Source organism: Chiloscyllium plagiosum, chromosome 34, assembly GCF_004010195.1.
Source record: "Chiloscyllium plagiosum isolate BGI_BamShark_2017 chromosome 34, ASM401019v2, whole genome shotgun sequence".
NCBI classification, from domain to species: Eukaryota; Metazoa; Chordata; class Chondrichthyes; order Orectolobiformes; family Hemiscylliidae; genus Chiloscyllium; species Chiloscyllium plagiosum.
The window spans coordinates 17242317-17252394 of NC_057743.1; the positions used below are offsets into that span (position 1 = coordinate 17242317).

General features: G+C 42.6%; 1 protein-coding gene across 1 annotated transcript in view; it reads left to right on the forward strand.

Annotated features, from left to right (window-relative positions):
- LOC122540239 (podoplanin-like) overlaps positions 1-10078 on the forward strand; it is a 29595-nt gene that overhangs the window by 11119 nt on the left and 8398 nt on the right. The window lies entirely within an intron of this gene.

Below are 10078 nucleotides of genomic sequence, written 5' to 3' on the forward strand. Positions count from 1 at the left end.
CGGAGGGAGTGGTCTTTTCGGAACGCTGATAGGGGAGGGGAGGGAAATATATCCATCGTGGTGGGGTCCGTTTGGAGGTGGCGGAAATGACGACGGATGATAGGCTGCCTACTTGCGGAACGTTTCAGAGAACACCTCTGGGACACCCGGACCAACCAACCCAACCACCCCGTGGCTCAACACTTCAACTCCCCCTCCCACTCCACCAAGGACATGCAGGTCCTTGGACTCCTCCATTGCCAGACCATAGCAACATGACTGCTGGAGGAAGAGCGCCTCATCTTCCGCCTAGGAACCCTCCAACCACAAGGGATGAACTCAGATTTCTCCAGTTTCCTCATTTCCCCTCCTTCCACCTTGTCTCAGTCCCAACCCTCGAACTCAGCACCGCCTTCCTAACCTGCAATCTTCTTCCTGACCTCTCCGCCCCCACCCCCACTCCGGCCTATCACCCTCACCTTGACCTCCTTCCACCTATCGCATTTTCAACACCCCTCCCCCAAGTCTCTCCTCCCTACCTTTTATCTTAGCCTGCTGGACACACTTTCCTCATTCCTGAAGAAGGTTTCATGCCCGAAACGTCGATTCTCCTGCTCCTTGGATGCTGCCTGACCTGCTGCGCTTTTCCAGCAACACATTTTCAGCATTGAAGATAATGCCACTGGCTGCCCAGCCCCAGAACTGAGACTGGATCCTAGATGTAGGTGGGTGAGGGTAGGATAGGAGGAATAGAGGATAGGAGAAAAGGGCAGAGGAAGATTTGGGATTCCACCTGATGCTGGGTTCCTTGATCAAGCAGCGTGACCGCATATAAGGGAAGCCCACCAACTGACCAGTCTTCAAAGGACACTGGGATAATTGTCCTGAAGTGGCTCCTTAATCACTTTCCTGCAAGTTTTAGGGCTGTTTTGCCACAGTAGGGGTTAGTTTCCCTGCCTCAGAGGCCTGGGTTCAAGTCCCACCTGCTCCAGAGGTGTGTCACAACACATCTGTACAGATTGGTTATCTACTCCAGGCAGTTATGAGATCATACCAGGTCCTGTCCCATTCCCTGCATACAATTTTCCTGACATTGGGAATCTAACATGAGTGCTCCTGCCTAATTCTCCCAGCAGTCACCTCCACCCCAACCACTCCCTGGTAAGCTTGCTCTGGATGGGTGCCATTAATGGGATCAGTACAATGGGAGCACAGCTACAAGGTTACACGTGAGAAACGGAGAAGAGAGAGAACCTTTTTTTTTGCAGAGAGTTGTGAGGCTGTGAAATATGTTACCAGAGTTATTGTAGCAGAGAATGTTAACCTTCGCAGAATCATTGAAGGACAAAGGCACGTGTGAATAGAGAGGTTGCATGGGATTATAATGACGGCTGTAACATGGATCAGATTGCTTCTGTGTTGAAATTTCTACGTGACTCCATTTCGAGGTGCCTGACTTTGACTTTCTCTCAACTGAATTCCAATCATCAATTTTCTACCCATTTGGCTCAGCCATTGGTGTCTCCCTATAGTCAGCAGCTACCCATTGGATCTGCAATGCAACCCTTCTATGATTCTGAGATTTTCAAGAAAATTAGCAAAGTTGATACCAGGATATCACTCCCATGTTTGAAAAGTTCAAGGTCAATTGACACAACATTAAGAAGGTTAAAGTAAGACAGGGGCTCAGACAAAACTGTCTTTTATCTGAAGTGAATTGCTATGCTGAATAATTTAATGGGAAATCATTGGAAGGGACAGATTTAAGAATGTGCTTCTGCGAGAGAAGGGATTGAGATTTATGGTGAGGATATCCAGGCTGACAATCTAGCATAGCACTGAAAGGATTGCTAGAAAGATTTGAATGAGACATTAACATGCCTGCCTCTCAGCTGGACATAGTGGTCCAATGACATTATTTGAATAATAACAAGGGAGTTGTTCTGAGCCATAATTTGTTAGCCATAGATTGTCAATTCATTTATCACATTGCAGCTTGTAGGACCATTGCTGTCACATTTCCGACATTACAACAGTAAGTAAACTTCATCAAATATTTCACTGTGCTTTGGAACGTCCTGACATTTGGAAAGGAGCTGGAAAGATGCAAGTTTTGTTAGGTGTATATAAAAGAGTCCACAAACAGGCATGTAACGCCTCATCAAACTTCTATTGCTAAAGGAATTTAGAAACTCTGGTGGATCTTCAAGGCTCTTTGAGTTCCTTGGAACAAAACACTTTATGAATAAAGTGCCACCTGCCCTTTCACATTGATGGTAGCAAACTCAACATTGGGCAGGACAGCATCTGTCTGCGTTCACCATATTTGGTTAATTCACGATACAGTATTTTGTGTAATACTCATCCAGTCAGCATCACGACTGAAGCCTGACAGTGAACTTGAGAAGCTGTCTCGTTAAGTTGCCAAAGCTATCATCAGCCCGTAAATTGATAAAGTTACTGGGAAGAATGCAGCACGTCATCAGAAATGTTGGATGATACAAAAGCTATCCATGCCAACTGTATTTTGTGTGCCATTTCCCAAATCTGTGTAGACATTCTCTCCCAAAACTAGAATAATTAAAAGCTCCTTGACATTATTTGTGCCGCCCAAGCTGCTTTCAATAATTTCACAAATAGATTGCAAAATATTTGTGGATTTAACAGCAGGACCGACACCTCAAGATTACTGCTATAGTTAGTATGACATTCAAAGCAATAGGAAGCAGGCAGTGTTTTCAAGGCGATCCTAGAGTTCAGATAACATCGTGAACCCTGAGAACAAGGCTGGAGCAGCTATTTTATTGCTGACGTCAGTTTACAGCTTGTAGTCCTCCCTGATTTCTTTCTGCTGCTCTACCAGATACTTTTGAGATTAGTGTATGACTCCTACAACAATTTGTTTGAGGTGCCACAGAGAGGCCATTTACAAATATGAGAATTGCAGGGTGATAAAAGATTAGGGTTTTTGTCTAGTTTGCCTTGTGCTATCCTGGTAGTTTCATGCTGTAAGAACAATGGACTTTTTGACTGGCCATCACAATCAATCTATATCAATTAGTCTGCAACAGACTCAGATGTGAGGAGAGAAAATTCAACAGTGGTGGAGAGCTTTGGGAACTAAGCAAATCACACATACCAAAAGCTAGGTCTCAAATAACCATTGTGCTGCATCCCAAAATATCATTTTCTGCAAGAAATCTAATTTGCATTTAAATAAATCAACACTTTATGCTTTCACCATCTCCCTAGGCAGCCTGTTTCATTGATTTATAATTTGCTTGCTAAAATATTATACTGATTGCTTTGAGTTTTTCTCATTCAATGACATGCCACATGTACTTCTACGAGTCTGGACAAAAATGAAGCAGCATAGAGTCATAGAATCACGCAGCACAGAAACAGACCCTTTGGTCCCACTTGTCCATGCAGACAAAGTTTCCCAAATTAGTCCCATTTGCCTGTGTTTGACCCATCTCTCTCTAAACCTTTCCTATTTATGTACCTGTCCAAATATCTTCTGATGTTGTAAATTGTACCTGCATCGATCACTTCCTCTAGCAGTTCATTCCACATATGAACCACCCTCTGAAAAAGTTACCCTCAGGCCCCTTCTAAATCTTTCTCCTTTCACCTTTAAAATATACCCTCTAGTTTTGAACTCCCCAATCCTAGGGAAAAGACTTTTGTGATTCAACTTATCTAATCCCCTCATGATTTTATAAACCTCTATAAGGTCACCCATCAACCTCCTATGCTCCAGTGAAAAATGTCCCAGCCTATTCAGCCCCTCCTTACAACTCAAACCCTCCAGTTCCAACAACATTCTGGTAAATCTTTTCTGAACCATCTCCAATTTAATAATATCCTTCCTATAGCAGGGTGACAAGAACTGGACACAATAAGTCATTGTCCACATTATCTGGTGTCTGTCGAATGTTAACAACAAATCATGCCAACTCACAATCTTCACTTTTTTTCAGTAAAAACATGATCAAAAGAATGGAATTGCTCCTCATGATCTAATCTCTTAATTTTATCAATTGCTGTGCTTGTTCTTTTAGGATCTTTTCAATTTCCATATGGTATTTTAAGGATTAGACTCCCTATAATATGGAAACAGGCTCTTTGGCCCAGTAAGTCCACACCAACCCTCTGAAGAGTAACCCAACAAGACCCATTTCCCTACCCTATATTTATCCCTGAATAATGCAACTCACACTATGGGGCAATTTAGCATGGCCAATTCACCTGACCCGCACATCTTTGGATTGTGGGAGGAAACCCATGCAGACACAGGGAAAATGTGCAAACTCCACACAGACACTTGCCTGAGGCAGGAATCAAACCTGGGTCTCTGGTGCTGTGAGACAGCAGTGCTAACCACTGAGCCACAATTACAGGGCAGTTACACCTTAGCAAAAGCTAACATCTTCAGAATAGGAAAGAAAATAGAAGATGGGGTATGTTTGTGAATAAAATCACTTTGTATGTAATTATTATATGATTGGTTTGGAAAAAGGTACCTAAAAATAAGATTGATAAGAAATTGCTATAATCGAATGAATGGGAATTTAGCAATCTCTTAAGAAAGGATATTTCAGTTACAATTTGCTGTGAATACAAGGAATTAAGTGCCACTGCAGTATCCTACGACTTGATTGTCTTCAGGAGTCAGTGGTGAATTTTCTGGACATTGTTTTTCTCAGTTTGTTCGGGGTAGAATACTATGGTTTAACAGCGGACTTATCGTGTCTAAAGTTTCACTGTCGCCTGGATGTGTCTGCTTTGGTGGACAAATGTTTTATTATTTCACCTTTCTTTTCACATTGACACAAGGAAATTTTCATCTCAGGAAAGTCAATGTTATAACATCTCATATTGAACAGTAACTAATTCCAGCTCTGGCCACCAGTTGCTTGGAGCATTGTGATGTTACCATTACTTTTTATCAAGTTGATTTTGAGGAACATTTCAGCCTGGTTAAAGGGTTAACAACAACTTGAATTTATGTGGCCCTTTTATCATCAGAAAAATGCACCGAGGTGCTTCATAGGGGTGTAAAGAAAGAGTGGAAGCTAAGTGAAAGAAAGACATGTTAGGAGAGGTGATGAAAAGCATGGTTAAAGAGTTGGGTCATAAGGAGGATCCTAGAAGAAGAGGAGATAGGGAGTCAGAGATTATTAAAGAAGAACTTCCAGAGAATGGAACCCAAGAGAAGCTGCTAAAAACATGATCATCAATGCTGGAGCAAAGAAATATGTTGGAATTATCATTGAAATGCTGTCAGGTTACCGGACAAAAGGGACTTTATTACAGAGTTGTGACTTTAATGTTTCCATTTCTTCATTCTCCATAAACATGGAGAGCATCTTCTAACACTTTGACCTGGACTCAGATTCTCAGGTAATGTGATTCAAGGTTGGTTGCCGAGGAAGGATTAAGAGGCCAGCTGTTTTCTGTCAAGCTTAGGAGCAATCCCTTCACTATTTACAAATGAAACCTGGCACAGCTGTCTGTACGTAAGGGAGCTGGGAATGTTGCCAAAAACCTCAAGAGAAAATAAGATACACATTTTCTAAAAGAAATCTAGTTTACATTTGAATGAATCAACACTTTATACCACTAGTACACTTTGTTCGTGTTGTGCACCACCCGCAAAACACGCTAGAGCAACTTTCTAAGGCTTCTTTGACAATGTTCCCCAAATTTGACACCTCAGGACAAGAGCAGGAGGCACTTGGGAACACATCCAGCAGCTTCTCCTCCAAGGCACCAAAATCTTCACTTGGAACCGTATTGCCAACCTTTCCCTTATTGTCGCTGGGTCACAACTGCCAACTAACAACATTGAGCATGTACCTGCACCACATTAACTCCAGTGATTCAGAAACAGCTGACCTCTACAATGAGAAATGGGCATTGAATACTTGCCTTGGCAGTGATGCCCACATCCTATTATTTCATTGTTAAAAAGATCACAGCAGTTAGTTGTATCAAGCAGCAGCTGGGTGTAGAGTCTATCCCTTCTCCTCACCATCCTCAGATAGTGCCCTCCCCTCCTTACCACCCACATCATTGCCCTTTCCTCCTCACTATCCTCAGAATTGACCTTCTCCCCTCACTATCTTCATCACTGACCTTCCCTCTCACCATCCTGAGTACTGACCTTCCCTCCTCACCTTCCTCAGAACTGACCTTCCCTCCTCACCATCCTCATCATTGCCCTTCCCCCCTCACTATCCTCCTCACTGACCTTCCCTCGTCCTTCCCTCCTCACCATCTTTATCACTGTCCTTCCCTCCTCACCAGCCTCATCACTGTCCTTCCCTCCTCACCATCTTTATCACTGTCCTTCCCTCCTCACCAGCCTCATCACTGTCCTTCCCTCCTCACCATCTTTATCACTGTCCTTCCCTCCTCACCAGCCTCATCACTGTCCTTCCCTCCTCACCATCCTTATCACTGTCCTTCCCTCCTCACCAGCCTCATCACTGTCCTTCCCTCCTCACCATCCTTATCACTGTCCTTCCCTCCTCACCAGCCTCATCACTGTCCTTCCCTCCTCACCATCCTTATCACTGTCCTTCCCTCCTCACCAGCCTCATCACTGTCCTTCCCTCCTCACCATCCTCATCACTGTCCTTCCCTCCTCACCAGCCTCATCACTGTCCTTCCCTCCTCACCATCTTTATCACTGTCCTTCCCTCCTCACCATCCTCATCACTGTCCTTCCCTCCTCACCAGCCTCATCACTGTCCTTCCCTCCTCACCATCCTCATCACTATCTTTATCACTGTCCTTCCCTCCTCACCAGCCTCATCACTGTCCTTCCCTCCTCACCAGCCTCATCACTGTCCTTCCCTCCTCACCATCCTCATCACTGCCCTTCCCTCCTCACCAGCCTCATCACTGCCCTTCCCTCCTCAGCATCCTCATCACTGTAGGTTTTCAATCAGAGAGAGGACGAGTGAGATTCAAGCACACTGACTACTGGGAGGGATGATGAGAAGAAAAACCTCTCTTCACTTTCCCACATCCCCGATGAGACATCAGTAAAATAAATATGAGTAACTGGAACAAATCCCAAATTAGATAATTATGATTTAATTTATTGCTGCAACTGGAAGAAGATTTTCCATATTTATATATTTATCACCTCACAGCTACTTTGGTAAAAAATCCTGCTTTCTGTTTGCTTTCTCAGCTGGCTGTTTACATAAACACACATCACAAGCACACTCACATCACAAGCATACACACAAGCACAAGCACACACATGCAGACACACCACATACACATATATGCTCACAAACACACAAAACACACACGCGCGTATGTTTATCCAGAAATTTATCACTTAAGCATAAATCCACAGGGAGAATGTGCAGATATTAAAATATACATCCAGAAATCTGTTAACCTAAACACAGCAATGCATACAGACACCAGGTTCTCTACCAGAATGAGTCTGTTAAGTGCCTTGCTTGGTTGATAGACCAATGAATTGTAGGGTGTGCAAAATCCCAAATTCTGATCCATTCTGAGTGGCTGGTCTCAGTCAGCAAGGGTAATACATTAGTTCTGGGTTATAGGCAATCAAACAGCAAATGTATTTTTACTCTGATTACTACTCCATGTATATTTGTGTGTATTTCAATAGCAGAAAAGAAGAGGTTACGGCTTGTGTTTGATATTTAAGGCAACTACCCAGTCAACTTTGCTATCACCAATTGTATTTGCTAAGTTTCCTCGTTCTCTCTCTTGATAAGTACTGGGTCCTTGGTGGGTTGCAAGGCAATGGCTGCCAACTCACCATAATACCATTATTGATTTTGTGAAACTTGTCAATGAATACTAGTTGGTTATTGACCACAGGAGGTGTCTGCTCCTCAGATGCTGCCTGACCTGCTATGCTTTTCCAGCACCACTCTAATCTAGATAGGGGGTATCGCAGCCAAGCCAAATTCCTGTTCTCAAGCAAAATCTCCAGATTTGAACTTTCAGAAGGCTGAAAGCATTCAAAAGAACATTGCTTGTTACTTTTCCCCAACCCAGAAGTGGTGAAGCCAGTTGTATTGTCCATTGTCATTTCTTTTTGATCAACTAATCAAGTAAGAGATTATCTGAGAGTTTCTGGTCTGTAATAATTGAGACATCAAACAAAGGATTGCCAAAAGAAAATCACATTCACAATCATTTTTCAGACTCACAATGCTATGGCTAATATTTCTTCTGGCACTAACATCCTTTCTGAGGTTAAGGTGTGAAGCACAGGTTTCAACTCCCAATAGTCACTGATGCAGAGCCTTTTCACTAGTAGATGGAGTGTAGCTTGATTCTGTAAACTGAGGATCAGCAAGAGAATTTGATGTTATTACATCTCATTGTGAGAAATGCAGAGGTGTTGGCAGCCAGATTTAGGTATAAGTTCTGTGATAACTCCCAACTGCATTGAATGATGTAGAGTTCACTTCAAATTGTCAACATTGGTCAAATAGTGCATTTGGATGTGGATGAGAATATTCAAACCCAGAATTGGTCATTCAGTTTTGCTCATCCAGGCTTGGTACAGGGATGGGGAATTGGCAGAGGAAGGATTTATTAAGAAGGATTTGTATTCCCCAATTTTTTGGGAGAGATTATGCATTTCTCTCCCGATATTCCCTCTCTTCATGGTATAGGCCTTAGTAACCTCCTCCATCTCTTTATGTCCACATAAGCTGGAAACTTCTCAACTCTTCAAAGAATGTTTTGTTACAGTGCTGAAGCAAGACTATTTTTAAACATATTAAATACTGAAAGAACTGCAGATGCTGAAAATCAGAAACAACAACAGATATTGCTGGAAAAGTTCAGCAGGTCTGGCAGCATCTGTGGAGAGAAATCAATGTTAATGTCTCAGGTGCAGTGACTCTTCCTCAGAGGGTCATTGGAGGTTGTGAGGATGGACCACTGAACGTGGAGCCTTAACTCTGATTTCTCTGAACAGATACGGCCAGAGTCTTTCCAGCAATTTCTGTTCTCTTTTAAAATTTTAAACCTATAGCTAAAGCAACCACAACCTCAGGATGAACGAAATGCAGAGACCAGAAAGTACACATCTGAAGGCCAGAACCTAGAACAAAGGATTAACTGTCGAGTTCAGGATTTTAATTGCAGCCAGGATTCAGATCTCATTTTCAACTGCCCAAATTAAACTTCTACGCCGTTGTTTAATCTTCCCTTTCTGCATTGATTCTTCTTCACAAAAAAGTACACTTTGTTCCTGGATTTGTAATTAGATTAGGAAAAGATTTATAGCCAGAACTCTATGTCTGCACTTCTGGTTTGTCTCTCCTTTCTTCTCTAATCCAACAGTTTTCACCTCTGACACTGACTGGTTAGCGTTTGATTGATTTATGGCCTACCTCTATCGAAAAACTTCTTCAAGAGAATACTCTGAAGCAGTTACCCCGGGTGCCTGGAGCAGTGCAAATCACTCTGTTGATATCACAGACAGGCTTGTGATTGTATTGCTTTGTAAAATCATAATTCCCAATTTCATTTTGGCATCTCAAGCTCTGCCGAACCCAATAGATGCAAAACTGCCTCCTGGGGATGTGTGGAGTGGGTCAGCAATTTTGGCAGTGAGAAATAATTGCCGTCTCTGTCACTAGAGGTAATATTTGTCCACTGTCAGAGTGCCATCTCCTCAGCCTCTGATAAAAGAAAGTTGTCTCAGTATGGAACTGGAAAGCTGTAGTAACCTCTCATTTATAGGAATGGACTAACAAGTTGCAAGGGGATCATTATCTAATATGTATTAGTGACAGAAAGTAAAAGTGGAAAAGTGCCACTAAAATATACTAGGTTGACAGTTGTAATGATGTTTTGCATTTTCACAACAAAGCACTAATCTTCCACTCTTTTTTTGACAATTTACTCCGTGTCTGCCTCTGAAGGAGTATGATTTCACTTGCACTTTTCAATAACTTGCTGAGTCAATCACTCTCTGTATGTGGGCCCTTGCAAACGGCTTTTCTAGGCACCTTTGTTTCTAGAAACAAAGGCTCAAAATTGATATTATTCCATAGCAAGATTGTTACATTTTAGGTTT